This window comes from Sus scrofa, chromosome X, assembly GCF_000003025.6.
Source record: "Sus scrofa isolate TJ Tabasco breed Duroc chromosome X, Sscrofa11.1, whole genome shotgun sequence".
NCBI lineage: Eukaryota > Metazoa > Chordata > Mammalia > Artiodactyla > Suidae > Sus > Sus scrofa.
The window spans coordinates 9761750-9786159 of NC_010461.5; the positions used below are offsets into that span (position 1 = coordinate 9761750).

At 42.5% G+C, this 24410-nt stretch overlaps 1 long non-coding RNA gene across 2 annotated transcripts in view; it reads left to right on the forward strand.

The window, feature by feature from the left end:
* Positions 400-24410, forward strand: part of LOC110257721 — a 197577-nt gene continuing 173566 nt past the window's right edge. For both annotated transcript variants that reach the window (XR_002340647.1, XR_002340648.1), the window contains exons 1-2: positions 400-1063; positions 14556-14639. This is a non-coding gene — a long non-coding RNA (uncharacterized LOC110257721). The remainder of the gene's footprint in view (positions 1064-14555; positions 14640-24410) is intronic.

Here is a 24410-nt window from a genome sequence, read left to right on the forward strand (position 1 = left end):
ATATCTTGTAAAAGTGCCTTTCAAGTGTGATACTTTATTTAAATAGATACTGGAGGGAGAAGGCAGTTGACAAATTATTGCACATTCATATATGTCAATAAAGTCTTCACCTTGATCGTCCCATTTTCTCTTTAGGTCAAGTCCTAGTCTGCCAGTGGTGGTGCTGTGGCATATTCCAGTCCATTTTCTTTTTTTTTCAGATCCACTGAGCTTACCGGAAGTCATCCTGAACTTTTCACCAGGGATGTGTGGAATGTCTTTGGTTTTACAATAAACATTTTTTTAAGACAAAGGCAAAACTTATTCTGTGCATTTTCAAACAAATCCATGAAGGATGTTGGGGTATGAATCATTGCCTTTTTTTTTTTTTTTTTTTTTTTTTTTTAACAGAAAAGAAAACACAGTCAGTAGCAACAAAACACCCAACTTCAGAGAATCCAGATGTTTGGATGGTGTAATACCAAACAATCACTTGGTCTGAGGTTTTTCCTGATTTGGACAAATGATTCTGACGTTACATAATCACAACCATCATGATTTAAGTTTTAGCTACAGACAGAACCCTGTTGGGACGGACCTGATTTTCTGTGTTAATTAATTAAATGTTATTGCTCCAACTTGTTGGTACCTCTCAGCTGAAATCATTTTCAAGGTCTGTTGTTTTGATACTATGGTGGTCTGTTTCTTTAAATTACAAGTAGTTAAAGGATCTTCTAGAGTAATTAGGGCACCTCAGGCTCTAGAAACCATAAGGGATCAATGATCATTAATTAAAGATGGTGGAATAGGAAAAGGCCTGGAACCGGGAGGCAAATGTTGATTCTCTTGCTTGCTTGAGCTGAACTCTGACTCCTTAAGCTTTCATGAGAGGAGATACTTACGGAAACATAGATTTGTAAGAAGACTAAAACCAAAGCGGTTAACCACGCTCTCTAAATATAATCCACCCCCCCACCCCCCCACCCGCCAAAGCAAGCAAACAACACAGTCCTAACAATAGAATAGTTTATGTGCCGCCCATACAAAGGGGACCTGAAACCAGGAAGCCCTAGGATTCGATGAGGTAAGCAGAGAATTATCTTCCTTATTCTAAAACATGATTTGAATCGTGTATAGTTGATGTTGAAAGATGAGAAGATAAGGAAAAGGCCAGTCAATAAGTAAAGGCCATTACAATTCTACTATTCAGTAAAAAACATGGTTAGCCTCAGTGTAAAGTCTTTCATGGAGCCACATGTTAATGATATACATATATTCCAAATGACTTCTGTCTGGACAGCTGCTGCTTTGAGTTACTGCTACATTGTAAAGCTTTTCACACACCAATAAATACCGTCTTCATCATCCATTTCCATGGCTGAACTGTATTCCGCTGTAGGTTTGTAAATATTAACACCTAACTCATTGAGTGCTTCCTATGTACCCAGCTCTGTTCTAAGAAATATAACGCCAACCCTGGGAGTTGGGTACTATGATTACTCCTGTTTTACAGACCAAGAAACGGAGTTAAGGAGAGGTTCAGGAACTTGGTAGCTGGGGTTTAACCCCAGGTGGTCTGGCTTTTGAGTCCAAGATCATAACCCCCGGCCATACTGCTTCTCACTCATTCCCTTTGCTTATTTCAGTTATTTACACTATTTCATTCTTTTAAACAGCACAGATCAATTTAAACCTCTAGTTCCTCACAAGACAGTTGATGAAGGGTGAAGGCAGAATGGGGAGCATTGATAGTGGATGACTTGTCAGGAAGACAGTTCTAAGGGGACATTCTTTTGGGTCAGAGCAGATTAGAAGGTGTTGACATTGTAAAAATGAGGGAAGCCAACAAAATTCAGTGGAGGGGGGGTTTTCAGCCCTATGCAGTGCTGTGGGCAAGATGGACTCCACCTAGATCCATGGATCTACTTAGGAGAAAATAGCAACTGCCTAGTAGGGAAGAGTAATCCTGTGGTTAAAAGAATTAATGTTCTGCAGGCTGAACTCTAATCTACTGGAAAGAGAGAGAGAGGGAGGGAGGGAGAGAGAGAGGAGTCTTTAGCAATAAGAGTATCAGCTTTAAGATGAGGAAGAGAATTCATTTGGGACTGCGTGTGTGTGGATGGGGAGCAAAGGAGTGCTCACAGCAGATCAGCAGATGTGGGGGACAGGGCCGGAAGGAAGGAAGAAATCTGAGGGAGCTAGGCATGCGATTCCCTGCTGGGGTCCCAGCCATTACTGGCTTACCATGGATATAGGGCTTTCTTATGTCTGCATATTAAGTTACACAACTGACCCAGAGAGGTGGAGAAGGGTTGCTACTAAACAACATTTATTAGAGTGATGAGAATCTGAACACACCTTTTGTCAAAGAAGCTATTCAGATGTTGAATAGCCACCGGAAAAGATGCTCAACATAATTAGGTATTAGGGAAATGCAAATCAAAGCCACAATGAGATATTACTAGAGTCAAAAAGATGATAAATGTTGCTGAGGATGGGGGGCAATTGGAACCCTCATCCATTGCTGGTGTGGGGGGGGTTACTTTGGAAAGCAGTTTGACTGCTCCTCAAATGGTTAAACATAGAGTTAGCATATGACCACCAAGTCATCTCCTAGGTACACACCCTAGACAGAGGAAAGCATGACACACAAATCCTTGTAAACAAAATGTTCATTGCAGCATTATTGATAATAGCTAAGAAGTGGAAATAGTCCAGACATCTATCAGTGGGTAAATAGATAAACAAAATGTGGTCTATTCATACAGTGGAAGACTATTCAGCCGTGAAAAGGAATAAAATCTTGATGCATGTGGCATCATGGCCGGGCATGGATGAACCTTGGAAGTGAAGATAAGAGAAAGAAGGCCATTATCAAGGCCTTGAATTATGATTCCATTTATATGAAACGTTCCGAATAGGTAAACCCATAAAGATGGGAGTAGATTAGGGTTGCCAGGGGCTGGGTGTGTGGAGGTGTGAGGAGTGACTATTAATTGGTATGGAGTTTCCTTTGGGGACAATCAAGATGTTCTAAAATTGATGGCTGAGATGGTTGTACATGCCTGTGAATATACTAACAAACACTGAACTGTACTCTTTAAAAGGGTAGATGGTATGATTTGTGAATTATATCTGAATTGAAGGCACTATACTAAGTGAAATAAGTCAGAAAACAAATATGGTATGATCTTAGATGTGGAATCTAAAAAAGCTGAACTCAAAGAAACAGAGTGGAGTGCTGGTTACCAGGCGCTGGGAGGTGGGGAAAAATGGGGAGATGTTGATCATTGGGTATAAACTTCCAGTTATAAGACAGTTAAGTCTAGGGATCTCTTGTGTAACGTGGTGATTATAGTTATCAATACTGTAGTGTATGCTTGAAATTTGCTAAGAGAATAGATCTTGAGTTTCTCACCACCGGGTGGTGGGGGGAGGAAAGGCGGTGATGGAGGTGTTAGCTAACCATATTGTAGTTATCTCACAATATTTAGGTGTGTCAAATCAGTGCATTGAACACCTTACACTAACACAATGTTATATTTCAGTGATATCTTGATAAAGCTGGGAAAAGGAGAATGGTGAAGTGAGTGGAGGAAACAGAAACACAGCCCCCAGGCCATCAAAGGCCATGTATGGTCCAGGGACCGGAGAGAAGCCCTGGGTGACCTCAGTGCACTAAGAGGCCAAAAGCAGTTGAAATTGGCAATTACAGGCACTTTAGGATTATGTTCAAAGGACAATGGGAAATCTTTAAAGGCTACAAAACCCAGCAGTTACATAATCTACCTCGTATTTTAAAGAGCACTCGCTTTTCGAATTGTTAGGGCAGAAATAGATAAATGTTATAGCTAATAAAACCAGATAGAAACCATCAACTTAAAAATGTAGAGTTAAATTTTTCCCCCCCTTTGGATTTATTATGCATGCTAGGAAAATGAGGACATCAAAATACTTTGGAATAGCACAAAAGGGAGTGCATTATCCTGTAAATAATAATGTAAGTTTTTGACTTTTTAACCAGAACATATTCTGTTGCTTCTAGGAATTAACAGCTATAGGATACAAGTGAAGAATTAAACCTTTTTTTTTCACTGTTCAGGAGCGTACGGATGTCCAACATAGATTTGGTTTAATTACATTTAAGAGAAGGAGCACGTTGGAACCTATCTTGCAAAGGTCTTGATGGAGTGGGCCAAAGCTTAGCTGCCTGTTGAACACAGAGTCCTTTTTGGCCTCTTGATTGAAACTGTGAAGAAATTATTGGGACTAATGATTGGATTTCAGAGATTTCTGAGATTAATACTCCCGTATGAGATGAGATGGGCTTTCCTGGCCTCAGGGAGGGCAAGAGATCTCAGGCAACAGGAAACACAGCTATGGGACATCAACTCAGGGCCTAGGCACTGGGGAAAGGACAAACTTGGGGGTGGCACCTGCCAGGATCCCAAAGATGCCCAGGTTTTTGTGCCCCCATTCCCAGTTCCTTGAGCATGCAAGACCTGCGAAAGTTCTAGAAAAGCCAGGTTCTTTTTCGCAGGTGGCAACATCACTGGGCAGAAACTTCCCTTTAAGGTCCTTGACAGTAAACCAGAAACAAAATAGGGGGGGCAATAGTTGAACACAATTAAAATAGAAGAGTCAGGTACACACATACCTGCAAGTGCCATTCTATGGAGCTTCAGATACACAGAAACCTGGTGAAGAGAATCTGGGGGTGGGGAGTGGCAGAGAAGACACAGAGCTTGGATTCTTCATAGCTTAATTACCGTTATCTTTGAGTGCATTCCATTGTTTGGTTCTATCACAATTCATTTAGTCTCATAATGATAAACTTTTTCACCTTTTTAGCATTACAAACAATGCTACAGTAAACTCTTTTATCTCCATCTCTGCTGGGACCAAAATTATGTGCTATATATAAACTGTGACAGATGTCACCAAATTGTTCACCGAAAATGTTGACACATTTACATGTCTATCAAAAAGTATATACACTTATATCCCAACATCCTTACTACTCAGCGTTGTAACATTTTAACTTTTCAGGCAACCTATAGTTTAAAAATGGTACCTCGTTGTTGTGATTTGTAATTACTAAGTTATAAGTAAGAGTGAGCATCTTTTCAGAAGTTCACTGGACATTCGTTTTCTTCCCCCTCCCCTCCAGAAACTTCCTCTTTACCTGTTTTGTATTGGATTATCTCTCTTGTTCTTACTGATTGTGTGAGCTCATTGTCATACATGTTGGAATGTTTTCCTCAGGCTTTTGGCTTTAGAAGTGAAGTTTTATGAAACTATGAAGTGTGTGTGTGTGTGTACATATAATGCTGAATTTATTTATTCACTTTTTATAGCCACACCTGTGGCATATGGACGTTCAGGGCTAGGGGTCGAATCTGAGCTGCACAGCCATGGCAATTCGAGACCAGAGCTGCACCTGTGACCTCTGCCACAGCTTGTGGCAACACTGGATACTTAACTCACTGAGCAAGGCCAGGGATCGAATACATATCCTCATGGATACTAGTTGGGTTCTTAACCAGCTGAGCCACAACAGGAACTCCAAGAAGTTTTTGTTTGTTTGTTTTGTTTTGTTTTAGTTGAATTTATAAATAATTTCCTTTATGGCTTCTGGATTTTATGTTTTGGCTAGAAGGCCCTACTTTCCACTAAGATTAAAACTACATTTACTTTATAGAATTATACAATCTGGGGATTCCACTCTTAGATGTATATCCTAAAGAATTGACATCAGGAATCAAACAAATATTTGCACACCAGTATTCATAGCAGCAGTATTCACAAGAGCCCAAAGGTGGAGACAAGTCAAGTGCCCATGAACAGATGAAAGGATGGACAAAATGTGGTCTGTCCATACAATGGAATTGTATTCAGTGATAAAAATGGATGAGATTCTAACATATGCTACAACATGAATGAACCCTGATAACACTGTGCCAAGTGAAATAAGCCAGACACAAAGGACAAATACTGTATGATTCCAGTTATCTGGAGTATCTGGAATAGGCGAATCCATAAAGACAGAAGGTAGAATAATGGTTGCCTGGGGCTGAAGAGAAGGGAGGGTTGGGGAATTATTGTTTAATGGGTACAGAGTTTCTATTTAGGATGATGAACAAGTTCTGGAAATGGACAGTGATTATGGTTGTACAACATTTTTCCCATCTTCCTTCTTTTGCTCAGTGTATTTATCTTTTGCTTTCAGAGTCGCTTCGTTTTAAATGCATCTCCAGTAAATATCACAGAGAGTTCGAAGTTGGTTTTTTTTAATTATTGTCTCTGGGAGCTGTTTTTAAAAAAATTGTTTCAGTTACCTCTGCTTTTATACATTTACCTATGCATTTGGTCATAATTCTTTTAAGTTGTTTTTCCTAATTTTAAAATATATGAACATGTCCGTTTTCCATCTGATGATTTAGAAGATTTACATTTGCATTTTCATACCTCAAGGGGCATCTCACAAACTGAAATAATTACTAAACATTTTAATAATGACTGTATAATAGTCCATCATATGATAATATTCTAACTTACTTTGATCATTTCCTCTTGTAAATTTAGATCACTTCCAGGTTGTACTAATAAGTGGTAGTGCTATGATAAACATCTTTGGGCTTCCATTTTCTTTCCCAATAGTTTAGATTTTCAGAATAGATTGAAAAAAAAAATAGAATGATATCAAAGAATTGGGATATTGCAAGCTCCTCATCTCTCTCTCTCTCTCTTTTTTTTTTTTTTTTTCCAGCAAGCAAGCAAGCAAGCAAACAAAGTCTTTATTACAGGAAAGCAAATAGCTCCCAGGACGGCTGGGAGGGGAAAGAAGAGTCCCCCTCTCTATTGTCTTACAGGGGTTTTTATCCCTTAAAGATGGGGGGTACCAGCATGGGGTCCAGAAAGATGTGGATTTCTCCCATTGGCCTTGCCCAATTACCTGTATTGGTAATGGTATCCTTGTCCGTTAGAGGTCTTGGGGGTGGAAATATCCTGTAAGTCTCATGGTTTCTTTGCCCTTTTCTTCCCATAGACTGAGTCACAGGGGGTTAGGGATTAATGTCCATCTGGGCATAGGTACACTCCCTAGAGTAAACAAGGCTTGTGGGGATGTTACTCCCTGGACCCATCTCTCTTATAACATAACTTCCTATACATTCGGACAATTTAGACTCCAAACATTCACATAATTGGGAGAAAAAATTGTTTTAGCTAATAAAAGTTATCCAAATCTTAATTAACCCTAAGGCTGAAATAACTTTGGGATAAAAGGGTCCCCTCTGATTTGCTTTCTGAAATAAGTTATCTGAGGAGCCAATTCACATCCGTCACATTTTGGATTCCTTTTCTGGAAGATTTCAGAGATGGTATCTCTTCTTATGTCTGTAGCTTTCTTATACCACAAAGAGCCCTAATAAAAAGCTTTTTTTTTTTTTAATTGAGTGGAAAATGAAGAGTGCTCTGCAGCACTTTTAAACAAACAAAGAGGAAGGAAATTTATAAGCTCATGAAGTTACCACCAGGTTGTAGTGAAGATCAAATCAAGAAATTAAGGAAAACTAGCATCACAGTGGTTCTGGCTTCTGTTTTGAATCAGCAGGACTTTATAGAAGTTCTCGAAGCCAGTGGGTTGGCACCCAGAGCATCACTGACTTGTGGTTAACCACTTCAGGCATGGAATTTTCATAGATGATGGAATATCAAGTCTACTTTAGATTAGCTCAAGTTATATCGCCTCTTGGAAGAGAAAGAATTCAGGGTATTATTACTCACTTCTATAATCTTCTCGCTTGTTTATAGAAACTCTTTAGCAGCTCTGTGTGAACTTTACAAAGCATTCCACAGTGCTGTTGGGTGATAAGTTCTCTTTGGCTATGTCTGTATCATAGCCCTTAAAAAAATAGATTTTGCAGTGTTTCCCATCATGGTCCAAAGCCTAAACGAGGAGTTAAATACTACATGTTCATGCTTCTCTACCCTTATCTTGCACTCCAAACTTTGAGTAGGAGATACGCTATACTTCTTCCTCCTATAATTTCTCCCCAGGCTGATGGCCTTCCTTGTATGTCAGGGGTCAGTAAACTCTAACCTCTGGCTCAAATTCATCCTACTGTCTTTGTTTTTATGGCCTGTGAGCTAAGAATAGCTTTTACCTTTTTTAATGATGAAAAAAATCGAATATTGGAGTTCCCACTGTGGTGCAGTGGGTTAAACAAATCTTAGGTCACTGCACAGGTATGTTGGTTCAATCCCCAGCCTGGTGAAGTGGGTTAAAGAATCTAGTGTTGCCGCTGTTGTGGCACAGGTTGCAGCTGTGGCTCAGATTCAGGCCCTGGCCCCGGTACTTCCCTATGCTGCGGGTGCAGCCATTTGGAAAAAAAAAAATTAGAAGATGAATATTTCATGACATATCAAAATTATATCAAATTAAAATTTCAGTGTCCACACAATTTATAACACAGTTGGCATGATCATTTACATGTCATCTGTGGCTACTTTCAAGCTCCAAGGCGGAGTTGGGTAGCTGTGACAAAGACAGAGACTGTGTAGCCACAAAGCCAAAAACATTTATCAAGCGAACCTTTACAGAAAAAGTTTTCTGACCCCTGTTCTAGAAGATTATTAGATTCTGAAGGCTTTCCATGGGCAGCTCACATAACCTGCTGTGAGAGAGAGCCCAGGCTCAAATTTGGAGCAAGCTATCCCCGTTGATAAAGATCCACTATGGTGACCGGTGGCCCAGACTAGGCAGACACCCATGCCCCTGCGCTGTGCACATGTCTCATTTCAGTTTCTCTTTGGTCACTAAAATACCAGGTCCTCTTCAACTGGGAAAGCTTCTGAATGGGGATGCACAGGGAACTGAGTGTGTAAAGAGTAAATAAGGATGTAGGGAACTCATGTCTCCAGGAATATGGTCTGGATGGTGTTTCTCAAACTTTACTGTACATTTCTATTACCTGGAGATCTTGTTAAAATGCAGAGTCTGGAAGTTCCCTGGTGGCTTAGTTAAGGATACAGTGTTGTCACTGTTGTGGCTCTGGTCACTGCTGTGGCGCAAGTTCTATCCCTGGTCTGGGAACTTGTGCATGCTGGCAGGGCAGCCACGGGGAAAAAAAAAATGCAGAGTGTGATTCATTAGGTCTGAGGTGGGGCCTGAGATGGTGTATTTCTCACAAGCTCCCACATGATGCTGATGTGCTTGGTCCATGGGGGACCCTCTGAGTGGCGAGGGCCTATTTGTTCTGCTGACCTAGTTGCCTTTTTATTCTTGAATTTCCGTAATACCAATAAAAATATTCTTAGGTTGTAATGGATGGCTTATATATTAGATCTATTACTTCATCTTCTTACCTCATGCTGTCTAGATCTTACTATAAATAGACAGTGTTTTCTAGAATTTGAAGAATAAGTCTCTCCTACATAGACCAAATCATGAAATGGGCTAAGTTTGCCTTCAGGCCCCTGATTGTCTTGTCTTTGCTGTTCCCCTCTTTTTTCTTACGGGCCCCAGGTGGAAACCTCTTAAGCCTTCCTAGTCTCTCCTTAGTCCTGGGATCCATCCTGAATTCTGGTTCTTTCCCTCACCCTTGGGCCTCCATGAGGCCCTTGTGTGCTTCAATCTAACAAACCCAGGAGTCCTAAAGAAACTTAGGGAACATTCACACCAGCTCCCTCGTTTTGTAGGTGAGCACACCAGCATCTGGAGAATGTGGGTGATGCTCCCGAGGTACCAGGAAGCCAAGGTCCCCAACTTTCAAGTCTTAGGATTTGCTGCTTCCTTTTTCTGTCCAAGAAGAGCCCTTCTAGATGGTCTAAAAAGTCATCAACAATGACGTGGTCAGTGGGCATCACACACTTCCCAATAACGTATCTTTCTGAAGTGATTTTAATTGTCGTAATTTTAGACATAAGGAAGGGGTCGCATGGACTATACCTTTAAAGCTCTGAGCCTTTTTCCTGCACTGAGAGTAATTATTTGCCTGGCTTCCTATGTTAGAGTGAGAAGTTGAGATAAAATTCAAGTGAAATGACAAAATGGGCAATTTAGTGGCATTTGGCACATCCTTAATGTTGTGTAACCATCACAACTATGCAGTTCCAAAACATTTCATCACCCCCAAAAAGTGAGTGTTTATTCCCAATTCCCCTATTTCCAGCACCTGGCAATCATCAATCTACTTTGTCTCTATGGATTTGCCTCTTTTGGACATTTCATCTAAATAGAATCATATAATATGAGACCTTTTATGAATGTTTTTTTTTTTAGAGGTTCAAACATGTTGTATCAGTACTTCATTTCTTTTTAGGGTGGAATAATACCCACTTGCACACATATACCACAATCTACTTAACCTTTCATCCATTTGATGGACATTTGGGTCTTTACCTCTTGACTCTTTTTAAACAGTATTGCTGTGAACATTGCTCTAACGTATCTGTTTGAATCCCTGTTTTCAGTTCTTCTGGGTATATACCTAGATGTGGAATTACTAGGTCATATGGCAATTCTATGTTTAATTTTTGAGGATCTGAATTTCATCTGAGTGGGAATGTGGTGCAGTGGGATCAGTGGCTTCTCTGGAGCGCTGGGATGCAGTTTGATTCCCAGCCTGGCACAGTGGATTAAGGATCTGGCATTTCTGCAGCTGCAGTGTAGGTCACAACTGCAGCTTGGATCTGACCCCTGCCCTGGGAACTCCATATGCTATGGGGTGGCCAAATAAGGGGAAAAAAAAAAAAAAGAATTTCATCTGAGTGGGTTTACTATTCTCCCATTCTATCACACTCTTTCATAGTAAGGACAAATGAAATGAGCAGGCAATGGAGAAGAATCTCACTCTCTCTACCTGTCCCCTGCCAAATGTCTTTAGCCAAATGAAGAAATTTCAATTTATATCATTTTTCTTCTCCATTCCACAGCTTAATGTGGCAGTTTCTAAAGGTCCAGAGATTTGTCCCAAGCCAGTAAGCAGGGAAGTGGATGAGGGAAAACACAGAGCCTGGATAACTTTCAAATTGCCTATGAATAATCCAGAATTGGGGCTGGCTTTATGGGCGTGTGACCTGTTTAGTCACGCAGGGCACTGTACACAGAAGGACCCTGTGCTTGCTTTAATGCTCTGCAGTCTCTGTCAACAATTGCGATAAATTTTGACCAAGGGGCCTTGAATTATCATTTTGTAACGAGCCCTGTAAATTGTGTAGATGGCCCTACCATGAACTGCTAGTTTCTCAGGGGGTTGCCAGAACAGAAGGGGGTGGGGGAAGGAGAGAAATAAGTAAGGGAGATTAAGAGCTACAAATTGGCAGTTACAAAATAGATGAGTCACGGGGATGAAGATTACAGCATGGGGAATATAGTCAATTACATTGTAATATCTTTGCATGGTGACAGATGGTAACTAGACTTATCGTGGTAATTAATTTGTAATGTATATAAATATTGAAACCCCGTGTTATGCACCTGGAAGGAACATAATGTTGTAGGTCAGTTACATTTCACTTAAAAAAAAATGTGTAGACACTGGGAGGAAATGCATCAAAAAGCTTATGCTGGTTATCTCTGGGAAATGGAGACAGTAGGTGACTGTTATTTTTTACCGTACGCTTTTATGTATTTCTAGTGATCCGTGATAAACAGGTATTGTGTGTGAAATTACAAAACAAGAAACGTCATTAAAAATGAAAAAAAAAAAATAAGTAGGTTCCATCTTATACCCATCCTGTACCCTAAACAACAAATTCTAAAATCTTAAATTCCAAAGTGGGAATAAAAAACATCTGACTGTCACGCAAGGTGGAGGCATTCCAAATGTGGGTGGCTACTAAGAAGAATGGTGATAAAATAGCTCAATTATATTTAAAAACACAAACAACAGACCAAAGCCAGACAGTTTCCACAAATGAATTTGCTGTGTCTGCTATCGTTGGCCTGAGAAACGAACTCAAAAAAGCCATCACGGGAAACTGAGCCCAAATAAGGACAAAAAGCAAACAGGTTCCTTGTGCTCTCCAAGAAAAAGGGGGCAGGCTTCACTTCTTCTGCCTTCAAGTAGAACTAAGCCATGCCCCCTGTGTTTGGAAGCAGCCAGTGAAGTTGAGACCAGAATCCAGTTTCAAGAAATGAACTTTAAAGAAAACAGAATACTTTGACAATAGGCCGCTAAGCCTTTCCATCATGTTTTGGCTGCAAGAGATCATGCTTCGTGGGCTCAAGGAAAAACAAATGTGTTACTGATAAGCCTAAACCTGCTCTGCCCTTACCAGTAGAAGCAGGGAGAGGAGGGCCTGGATTTTTTCCTAAGAGTAAACAGGTTTTAAATTCAAGATGGAATCACAACTGGTCAAAAAGCTGATAAGGCCTCCTTATCTACCGCATCTGCTGGCTCTTTAACAACCTTTAGCAATTGCTCAGTTATGAGGCGTTGAAAGAAAATCTTGCCAAATGTACCTTTTCCGCAACCTTTCCTTGGTTAAACCAATCTGCAAAAGATGAAAGGGTAAAGAGTTGGCCTCCTCTGTATTTACTGCAAGTGGGTATGGGAAATATCCTAGGAGATAGATCCTCCAGGAGAATGACCGGCCAAGCAGTCCTGCCCAGGGGCCTTCCAGTAAACCTGATTAGCTGTGATGTGATTATGGAATTATGTGGCATGTTTCATGGAGACCTTAGCAAGGCCCGTTTGGCATCAGGTAGCCATTTGGGGTGTAACCTGTTTTAGGAGGAGCCAAATTGGATACCAAAAGCAGAAGGACTCACTTTCACAGGGAAAAATGAGTGGAGGGAAATATTTGGCAATGGTGAGAAATATATTTTTAGTTTCTTACAGGGAGTTTCTTATATGTTTCCCGTAGCATCTGTCTACATCCTTGATTCCCCTTTACAAATTCACTGCCTGAGTTAAACACAAAAAAGTTTAAGGTGGATGTAAAAGGGACAGGCATATCTGTGGTCCATAATTTTATTGGGTTTTGTGGAGGTGGAGAAATTCTGTAATACATTTATCCTCTACTCTCTTAACCGCCACAGAGCGAATCATGGGCTGTTTTCACACAATCCTTGTTGCAGCAGAAAAGGCCCATTGAGTGCTGACCTAGCTGGCCTTCTGGGCTCATTGATTCATGATGGGCTGGTAGTCAGATACATCCCATGGAGGACCACCTCTATCTTAGCATAGGTAATCTTCTCAAATTTTCAACATAGTATTGATTCTGATCCACCCAGAATTGCTTGAGCTTGATTCTGTGGGCAGGTAAAGTGATATTATAATTGCTTTTACTTACCTGTCTCCCCGACTGGAATGCACTTCTTGAGGATAGGTATCTCATTATATTGACCATGTGTTCAAAGGGTCTGGTACAAAGCTTGGCACCAAGTTAGGGCTTCATAAATGTTTCCTGAGTTTTTGCTGGGTGAAGGAAGCAGACCAAGACCCTTTCAAGATCTTTCATAGCCCAGTAAATATCGTAGAGTGGTTAGGAACAGAGATTACGGAACGGGACGACTTAGTCATGTGTCCTATACTGTCTCTCTCTACTTAGGACTGTGGCTAAGTTCCTTAACCATCTTGTGCCTCAGTTTAACCATCTTTTAATTGGGTATACTAATAAGAGTTATCTTAGTGTTATGGCAATTAAATGAGTTAAAACTGAGAACGCTGCTTGGAAAATGGTAGGCACTCAATTGTGTTAACTCCCTTATTCATAAAAATGTACTGATGGCCCACTTTCATGTTCTTGAGGCTTTGTTAGATCCCCACTGTTCTCCAACCAAATAATCTTTCAATAACATATTTTCTTAAATAGATCGTTATATATGTCATCACCTCACTTGTGATTGCTGCATTAATTAGGGCAAAAACCTTACAGAAGCAAATGTCTCCACATCTATCCTTGATAAGGTGATGTTTAATAAATATCCACCTGACAAAGAGGAACTTTTGGAGCCATTTGAAGCTCTTAGGGACTTAAGCATTTATAACATGTAGTACACTTGGATGAATCATTGTCAGTTATGAAACATAAGGATTTGGTTATGCATGGCTACGTTTGAGTAGATTTGGTCCATACCAGCTATTTTCCATTCATTCTAACCTATGAAATGGGAACCAAGTCACAAGAGTGAGTTCAGGCTTTTTAACAATAAACTTTCTGACATTTCCACCACTTCTGAAAGTGCCTGCACGTGTTCCTTGTAAGAAGTTTGAAAAGTTATAAATAGGCCAAGTGTGTCTTTTTTTTTTTTTTTTGGTCTTTTTGCCATTTCCTGGGCCACTCCTGTGGCATATGGAGGTTCCTAGGCTAGGGGTTGAATCAGAGCTGTAGCCACCAGCCCACGCCAGAGCCATAGCAACCTACACCACAGCTCACAGCAACGCCAGATCCTTAGCCCACTGAGCAAGGCCAGGGACCGAACCCGCAACCTCATGGTTCCTAGTCGGATTTGTTAACCACTGAGCCACGATGGGAACTCCGCCAAGTGCGTCTTGATCCATTCTTCTGAGCATGCCTCTTATGATGCTAGGAAGGTCTAACTCTGAATTATGTTTGATATTCAGGGGAGAACAATCTGGCAGTGAGCTGACTTCTACCAAAGCAACCTGGATCAGGAAGCTGGTGGAGGAGAGCCTGGAACCCCTTTGGTGAGTGTTCGTAGCTGAAATTTCTCTGACACAAATCTTTTGGTTTGTGCTCCTTGTGGTTGGGCTCTCTTGGGGGAACTCTGAGATGCCAACAATGGTCACTCCTGAACTCCATCCACCAACACCAGCTGGTCTCCCTGGTTCACCATCTACTTTCCTCACATATTATCAGACTCCTCAAATGGCAATAGGACAAGACTAAATGAGGGCAGCAAAGGATGAGGAGTAGTACCCGCAAAATTGTCTGATTTGTGGAAAAAGGAAAAAAATACACTCAGGCATAAACCGGAGGAAAAGACACTAAATGTTGGTACAGGTTATGATGGGGGTTTCATTTGCAACCAATTTTTATTTTCGCTGTTGCACGCATCTGTGTTTTCTTAAAATGTCTATTTAAAACCCTCTCCTCTGATCACATAAAAAGGAATTAAGTTCTATGTCGAAAACTATCCATGTGATGGGGGGCACTGGCTAGTTGCAACCAGTTTGCAGCCAAACATACAAGATGGTATCTGAGTGTGAGAAACCCAGCGGCCTCTCAGGGAGACCGAGTCACAGGACTTGTCAATCACCCGTCTTTTGCAAAAGATTGTGCTTTGTTGGTTAGCTTAATATGTCGAAAAGGGGAGCTTCCACGTTCTCACCTGGTGAACCACAATGATTTCCTTTCTTTGAGAAGAGAGAGGCGGTTATGATTTTATCTGAGCTACTTTTTCTCTTCAGGTGGAAGCTTAGCTTTGCTCCAGACATGATCACTTTCTTGTGAACTTGTTTCTATGTCTTTTGCTTGGGGAGAAGGTATTTGGTGGACTGAAGTGCAGCTTGTTTTTGAAGCTTCATTGTGGAAAGCCATAGTTAAAATATTGATATCCATTGAGTATCAGTCAAAGGATAGAGCCATTTGTACAAATGCTAATGCGTAGCAAGATATAGCTTTAAAGGGCTTCTTCGTGTTTTGTTGTAACTAAAGGAAGTACCTGTCTAGTGGGATGGCTTTGTTTACTCCATAGAGTTCTGACCTGACCTAGGAGATCCTTCTCACCTGTTCGGCCTCGATTTGGCATTAGTCCTTGTCTAGCCTTCTGTCCTGCAACCTCCAAGGTGTCTCTTTGACTGAAGCCATTGTCTATTTGTTTTATCTTCCCTATTCAGTTACAGTTCATCAGGGGCAAGTGTCAAGCCGGTTATATTTTGGCAGTGTCCGTTGTCTGTCAGGGTTTCTGGCATACACTAGTAGCTTAATTCATTAACAGCAAACAAATGAATTTCAAATCTATTCATTGGCCACTTATTCATTCATTTAGTCAGTCACTCGCTCAGTATTTTTTGAGCACCACTCTAGGCCAGTCATGTTTAACGTGCTGGGGACACAAACCTAAACAGACTGAAATTGAATCTTTGGCAAACTTATATCCTATCGGGTGAGACCCATTATTGCACAAAGGTTTAATTTCCTTGCTGAAGTGACGAGTTCGGATCCCTGGGGGTTCATCTGAAAGAAGGTAGGAAGACACTTTGAGGGGCCTTTTCCTTTCTCTAAGGATGTCATCAGGATCAGGAAACAGATAAAACCTTTAAAGAAGACCTATCATTTCAAAATTTTGACTGAGAACTTGATGAGGCTAAAGGTACTGGCCAGATCCTTGTTTCACTGGGGAATTGGTCTGACATGGAGGGGGTGAAACAAAAGCTGGCCTCTGTCATAACAACTTAAATCATCCCCCTTCTTTCCCTCATAGTCCCCACGTTAGAATGTTGGCTCAGAGGCAGCGAGGGGCTAGGATAAAGGAAGATCACAGGGCCTGGCGCTGGGGCTAGAGTTGGGAGCAAGAAGAGGCAGAGACCTGAGAGGAGAGGCATCACCTACGGAATTCTCCAGAATTTTAGGACGGGTGCAAGACTTCCTACGGGGTGTGGGATGGAGCCCCAAGCCTGGTCCGTGACCTTCTCTTCCAGTGGAGAGAGCAGCTCGTCGGCACATCTTGAGAGGAACCCCAGTGTGTTTATTTGGTTAGTCTTCGTGTTGGCCTCACTCCCAGCAAATCCAAGCATTTGAAAGTATCTCTGGGAATCAGAAGGTCTCATTTAAAAGCCTTTCACTCATATTTGGAAACAGACTTTCCCTAAATGAAAAATAGACTGGCTATAAATCAGAGTTCACATGATGTAACATTCTGAATTAATCTCTGTGGTTTAGTGAAACTTTTTAGGATACTTTCATTGCAACAGCCCTGTAGGTCTTAGCAACCATTTTTCTCTCAGAGATCCAGAGCTAGTCCCAGGAAAAAGCAAAAGAGCCTCCAAGCACATGGTTTTGACATGTTCCTCGCCCACAAAGAGGAAGCTGTTTTCCTCGGAGAAATGTTGCTTCACTGAGAAGCTGATTCAGCAGCAATCTATTTGCATCGCCACTTTGTGCAAATAGAAGATGAGTGACCTTGACCAGAACTCTCAGTGGTGGGTGACAACGTGAAGACTGGGTGATGATGCTCTCTCTCCCAGCCTCTTAGCCTAACCCCTCCATGCCAACCTGCACAAGAGCAACCAAACCCAGGGGAACCCAAGTTTTCACAAAAACACTAAATTCACTTCAATCAGAACCAACTCCCACGTTGCCCAAAGATACACAGTTCGGCACAGGGTTGGTCCTGTCTTTGGAAAGGAAGATTACAATGGTCACCTTGCTTTGAGGGAGCCCCATGTGGCGAATTACCTCTCTTCTGTGTGTGCCAAGAGTGAGGATTCAGAGAAAACGTGGAACCTAAGACTGCAACCAAAAAATGCACTCTTGGCAGACATAATGGTGACCAGTTAGCATCAGAGGATTTCATCATCTTTTCATCCATTTGCTCTCCTAAAGCTGACCGGAAGATTGGAGCAGCTTTTTTGTTATACCCTTTAGCTCCTTACCCTGATGCTATATTTTGCTCTCTTAAAGCTTTTAGTACTCCCAGATAAATCAGAGTTTTTACATCTCTGCCACTTTTTGCCATCAGAATACTTGGCATCCTTATCTAGGCCTGGACATCCTAACAGCTCATCTGCTTGTGTTCACATTCTGCTGAGCTTTCTACCAAGCAGAGAGCTTTTCTGCATTGATAAGGTCCCAATCCCATTCAGCTTCTGATCCGGTTTTCCAAACGTTTCCACTGATCTCCTTAAGGGTAAGAAAGGGAATGTCTTAGAAATTGAGAGAGAAAGCTCTTAGAACCATCCTTCCATGGAAACATTAGCTCAAAGTCAAGAAGCAGGGGGATTTTTACGAGGTCTCCAAATGACAGCACGTTGGTTTAGAACTCTCTGGATGCTTTAAGTTTCTGTTGCCAAAGGGATCAGAGTAGATCCTGCCAAGTGTACAGAATGCCTTTCTACCGCTAACATTTGAGAACTAAATTGTAAGACAAGGGTCAGCTCTGTAAATTTCTATGCATAAGATTTGCTCTTCCTTCACCTGTGACTCCAACTACTTATTTTTTAAGTATGTGGTACAGTGAATCTCACTCGGTAACCCCGGGCATCTCCTTGCGTATTGCGTGTACTGGTAATCCAGTTCACACTTAACTGCTAGAAGCAAAGTCACAGAGGAGGCCAGCTGGCCACCCCATTTGATAACATGGTCAAGTTGGTTTGGGTACTCAGGGACGTTGAACCATTAATCTCCAGGGAACTTCTCTTTTTAAAGTTTTCTTCTCTTTTCCTCGATTAAAAAAACAAAGAATTTAAAATGTGCCATGCCTTGTTCTCTCTGTACAGTGGTTTTTAAACTGTCCTCTGTGGTAATTTCATGTTCCCACTCTTCCATAGTGTATGTCAGAGGCAGTGTAGCTCAGGGGTAAGAACGTAGCCTAGGGGCTCAAACTCCCTTCTGGGATGGACGATGTATGTCACCTTGTGTGAGGCACTGCATTTCCACACGGCTCAGCTTCTCTGTGTATGAGGTGAAATTCACAGGACTCCTCTCATCAGATAGTTCTTGTGAGATGGAACTGGAAGCGCCAGCTTCAGAAGTCAACACAGAGTAAGACATGTGGTTGAGGTCTGTGGATGTTGGCCATTACCATTACCAAGATCTCATATCTACCAACGCTTAGTACTCTTTCAAGCAGGTTCATGTCCATGATCTCGTGGAACAGTGAGAATATTGTTCAAAAAGTAGGGGAAGGTGATTTTAGGCACACTTGAAAGAGGAGATGATGGAAACAACAAAGACAGTGAGGAATTTGTCCAAGGCCACCAGTGAATTAGCACCATTTGAACCCAGAACTGGATCTCTAAGATGCTGAGTCTCTTGTACTTACTTTGATTAGTGCTTCTGGGAAATTACTGTATGTTCAGTTGATCTGGGAATACTGTTCAAATGCAGATTCTAATTATGCTGCATTTCCAAAAAGCTCCCAAAAGATTGTGATGCTGCTGGTCCCACCCGACCCCACTTGCAGTAGGGAAGGTCTGTAACCGGATGTATCATTCTCCGGCATTTCTGATGCCTTGATGCTCATTTTCAACTGAATTTGAGGGGAAAAAAAAAAAAAGTGCACCAGAAGAATCGTGAAACATATCATGGGCATAACCCCCAAAGTTACCCTTCTCTCACCACTGTGATGTTATGTGAGAATTTATTGCCACAATACCCATCGACCTTCACGGAATCAGTATAAACAGGCAACCATAAACTTTGCTGCAGCCTACAATCAATAAGAAAAGTTTCTACTCTGTTAGCTGTTCAGAAGTCCTGCTGGGACTCACAATAGCCAGCCCCTCGCCCCCCAATCCTTTCCCTTCATTTACCACCAAGGAGCTCATTCTCAATGGGGAGCTCCATCGAAAAGAACATTGCTCTTTCTTCTGAAAACCGATTGCTCCCTCTCCGCATACATTTGTTTTTCATCTACACAGATAGTTCAGCTCTTTTTGCTTTGTTGTGTAACCTAGGTAACCTCAACCAGCTAAAATCAGAACTGCTTCCCACTTTGCGCATGAAATTTCAAACCACACCTGAGCTTTACGCAGGTCACGCAACAGAAAGGCAGACAAGGTTTTGCAGGAAGGGTGCCTTCTTCAATCAGAGGTGGCTAGGATGTCATGGGTGCAAGGGCAGGTGTGCAGGAAAGGTTCAAGTGCAGCTTATGCAGATCCACTCATCAATAAGGCATTTTCCTCCATACTGTTGGGTGTTTGTGGGTTTTTTTGTTTTTTGTTTTTGTTTTTGTTTTTGGACTTTTACTTTCAGATTTAGCTGGTCTTTATCTATTAGAGGAGAGATCGGCCACCTTTTCCTGTAAAGGGCCAGGTAGTAAATATTGTTGCCTTTGCAGACTATGAGAGTCTCTGTTGAAAAGCCTCAACTCTGCCTTGTAGCTCAAAAGCAGCTGGGAACAATACGGTAACCACTTAGGCGAGGCGGTGTTCCAAAGAGACTTTATTCAGGGAACCCAATGTTAGGATTTCTATTAATTTTCATGTTTCCAAAAATATTATTGTCCTTTGGACTTTTCTTTTCACCATTTAAAATGTAAAAACATTTTGAAGATTTCAGGCTGAATGAAAACATACCTAGTCTGCTGACCTCTCTGTTAGTTCTATGAGGCCAGCCAAAGGCAACATTCTCATATATTGTGATGATAAGACTTAGATGTAAAATGGACTTCCAAATTTCCGGCTGTTTCTGACGGCAGCTTTAAAGGAAACCAAAGCTGTGTGCCAGGAAGGGTTCGGAGTGGTCTGCAAATGTTTTTTTTTCCATGTTTCAGCATGTAATACATCCTCATTTCCTAGGGCTGTTTAGTTTGTGAATGTGAAACCATCAACTTCCTGTGTCAACTTCAAGTAGCTCAACTTCCCTGTTTGTTTGAATTCCTTTAGTGGGCCCTCATCTTGTATTTATTTCTTTTAGCTCTGAGGGCTGACCATAGTCATAGCAAGACTTTGGAAATGTAAGCTATAATTTTCTGCAGAAGAATATATTCTGAACCATTCATTTCGCTGAAACCTTCTCAACTATGTACTTTTATTCTAGGAATAATGATGATAATCAGGGCTCATGGGGCAGCTCTTTAGCCCTTTGGTTTGTTCACATTATAGCTACAAGAACATAGTGGGGGGCTTTTCATGGAGGAGTTCATGTAGAATTTGTCTTTGTAATATGCACCTTCAACAATGCAGGTGTGCTTTTTGAGTGTACACAATTATTCTACTCTCCTTTCAGATATTCTAAGCTTACTTTTCTTGTGTGTGTGTGTGTGTGTGTTTTGTTGGCCACGACATGCAGTGGCAATGTGGGATCTCAGTTCCCAGATCAGGGATCAAACTTGGGCTGCAGAGGTAAAAGCACTGAATCCTAACCACTAGACCACCAGGGAACTCCTGTATATTTCTTTTCACATCAGGCACAATTACCTTTCAGATTCCATTCCACTATCATCATACACATTAACCTCCACAGCCTTCGCTGCAGGAATTTCTCCCGTGGTCTACAAACACCTCATCTGTTTAGCCCTCCCCTTTGTAACGCTAACTTCAAGCCCAGTCCATAGGCCCTGTAGCCTGGGGCTCTTCTTTTCTAGCTTCTGTAAACCATCACCTAATTGTTCATCTGACAGATTGGAGACAGGTAGAGTAAGTCTATTAACCAGAATGTATCTTTGGGACCCCATATTATTAATGTATTTCTACTCAAAGAGATTATTTGGGCAGAGGGTCGGTAAGAAACTTCAGAATCACTTTTGGACTTGGTTTTGTATTCCATTAAAATCGCATCAACTCTGGAGTTCCCTGGTGGCTTAGTGATTAAGGATCCGGCATTGTCACTGCTGTGGCGCTGGTTCGATCCCTGGCCTAGGAACTTTCACAGGCCACAGGTGCAGCCAAAAAAAAAAAAAAGTCACATTGACTCAGAACCACTACCAATGCCTTGCACTCTTTCCAGGAGGCAAGGTGCTGGGATGGAGGGATGAGAACAGTGGTTAGCTCCTCTTCAGGTAATTTGCTTATGTCCTGTTGCGCCGTGGGTGGGGGCACTGGGACATAAAGGCTCTGTCAGAAGAGGGAGAGGAAGGATGAACATTCCCCATAAGCTTTCAGATCTCTGACATTGGTGCTTCCCCTGCTTGGGGACAGTGCTCCCAAGAATTCAAGCCCTGTCCCAACACCCTGCAGGATCACGGATGTCCCTGGGTGTTAGAACTCTAAAAGCAGAGCGTCCTAGAAGAAAGAAGAAAAAGGGCAAGAAGGCTAAGGGAGCAAAGCAGCAGTGTCAAAAAGGCCAAGCTCTTCAGTGTCTGTTTAATTGCCAGTTCACAGAATGAAAAAGAAACAGAAGAGGTACATGTAGCTGCCACGTCCTTGTGGCTCTCAGTGACGTAGGCTCTGAAGAAAGTTGATTGAAAGAGAAGCACCATCTCATGGTGCACAGTGGGTTAAGGATCCGGTGTTGCTGTGGCTCAGGTTCTCAGATTTGATCCCTGGCCTAGGAACTTCTGCATACCACCGGTGCGGCCAAAAAAAAAAAAAAAAAAAAAAGCGAGAGGAGTTCCTGTTGTGGCTCAGCTGGTTAAGAACCTGACGAGTATCCATGAGATCGCTGGTTCGATCCCTGGCCTCGCTCAGTGGGTTAAGAATCCAATGTTGCTGCAAGTTGCAGTGCAGGTTGAAAATGCAGCTTGGATCCTGCCTTGCTGTGGCTGTGGTGTAGGCTGGCAGCTCCGATTTGACCGCTAGCCTGGGAACTTCCATATATTGCAGCCCTGAAAAGCACAACAAAACCCAAAAAACAAAACAAAACAGCAACAACAACAAAAACGCAAAAGAGAGAAACACAGTCATCTTCAAATCCAGGCAAGCAGTTTGGGCTTATGGACCAGAGGACTCCAGAGCTCCAGGCCCTTCAAATTCCTGTCCCCAGTGGAAACAACATGTAAGGGAATCCCAGCCTTTCCTAGTTGGCTGCACTGCTCGGCGGCAGGCAGGGAACAGCCATGATGCAAAAGCCATTTCCGTGTCGCTCAGGATGAGGGACACGGCACCGCTGGTCCCACAATTACTCTCTCTTCTGATCTGATGATGTTTGGCTCAGATGGATTTTAATCGTGCTGGTGTATTCCCTGCGTGCACCTTCTGATGCCACCTACCCCAAAGACAAAGCTCCCGGGGCTGTGTCGCTGCATCTTGGGTACTTTTCGGCTGCCACGACATGGGGGAGCAGGTGGAATTCTTCCTCTGAAGACCATGCCCGGGGAATTGTGTGTTCTCCCTGTTGGTTATTCTCGTGGTAGAACCCTTCATTCCCATCACACATCAAGCAACCCAGGAGGCAGTGAACATAGGTGATCAGCTGTTGAAAATGCACAGAGCCTCTTACGCTGCTGACATCTCGGGCTGGATGGGTCTTAGTGGTTGTCATAACTGGAGGCAGGAGAGAGAGACTTCTAGAAACTAGTGGGTGGAGACCAGAGATGCTGCTAGACATTTCTCTCCTGCCTCCAGTTATGACAACCACAATTGTTTTCTGACGTTGCCCACCGTCCCCTAGGGGACAAAATTGCCCCTGATGGTATACCACTGCTCTTACAGGAGGGTGCTGAGGGGCACACAGGACTGTTGATGCACTCATCATTCTCCCGACTTCTGAAACACAGGACATGGGGCCATGTGCACTCCGAGAGGAAAGTGTCCCTGCTTTATCCCTAGCTCCTAGCCTGGTCAAAACAAAGTAGATGCTAGAGCAAAGTGTGACAAATTGTTGGAGTTCCCTGGTGGCCTTGTGGTTAAGGATCCAGCACGGTCACTTCTGTGGTGGGGGTTTGATCTTAGGCCCAGGAAGTTCTGCATGCTGCGAGTGTGGCCAACATAAAAAGGAAAAGTTGGAGTTCTTGTTGTGGCTCGGCAGTAACGAACCCGACTAGTAATCCATGAGGACACGGGTTCGATCCCTGGCCCCGCTTAATGGGTTAAGGATCCGGTGTCGCATGTTTTGGTGTAGGTCACAGATGTGGCTTGGCTCCCGCGTTGCTGTGGCTATGGTGTAGGCTAGCAGCAGCTCTGATTTGATCCCTAGCCTGGGAATTTCCATATGCCGGGGCTGCAGCCCTAAAAAAAAAAAAAAAAGTTGACAAATTGAATTAGATTTTCATTTTTCCCGCTAATTGTCTCTCCTTTCCACTCTGCACAGAAAGGCTGCAGCCGATGACCCACTTGGCTTGGGAAGTGGAAGGCGGAGACACTGGGCATTAGGTTCCCAGACCTGGGGCAGTTGCACATGTCAGTTTCCTCTTAGACAGCAGAGCTCAACTGGAGGGCACCCCAGGAATCTTGCTTACAGTGTATGTTTGAGGGAAGACTTCTGTGCTGAGTAAGCCTTATCTCCCCACTTTTTCTTCCTCCACAGACTTTCTTAAGCTTGCCCTCTGCCCCCAGCCCTTCACAGTCTGCCCATGGCCTTCCTTGGCTGGCAGTGATCTCTAGGTCTCTGTTTCAGCTCCCCACACTGCCACCACTCAGGAAGCCCCCTTTGTGGGCTCTTGGTCCTGGGCATTGTCTCATCACAGGTAATCATTCATGGACAGTTGAGACAAGAGGCTCTTAAGTTAGAGCCCATGGATGGGACTCAGGGAATCGGTCAACCTCTGAATCGTCAGCTGACCCTTTTTATGTGGGCATTTAAACTCTCCCTGAGCAGAATGTCATTGGCCTTCATGGCATAGCCAGGGGGGGTTAGGACACCCAAAACCTCCAGATTTCTATCTCTACACCCTGGCCCAGCAAAGTTTAGCTGCA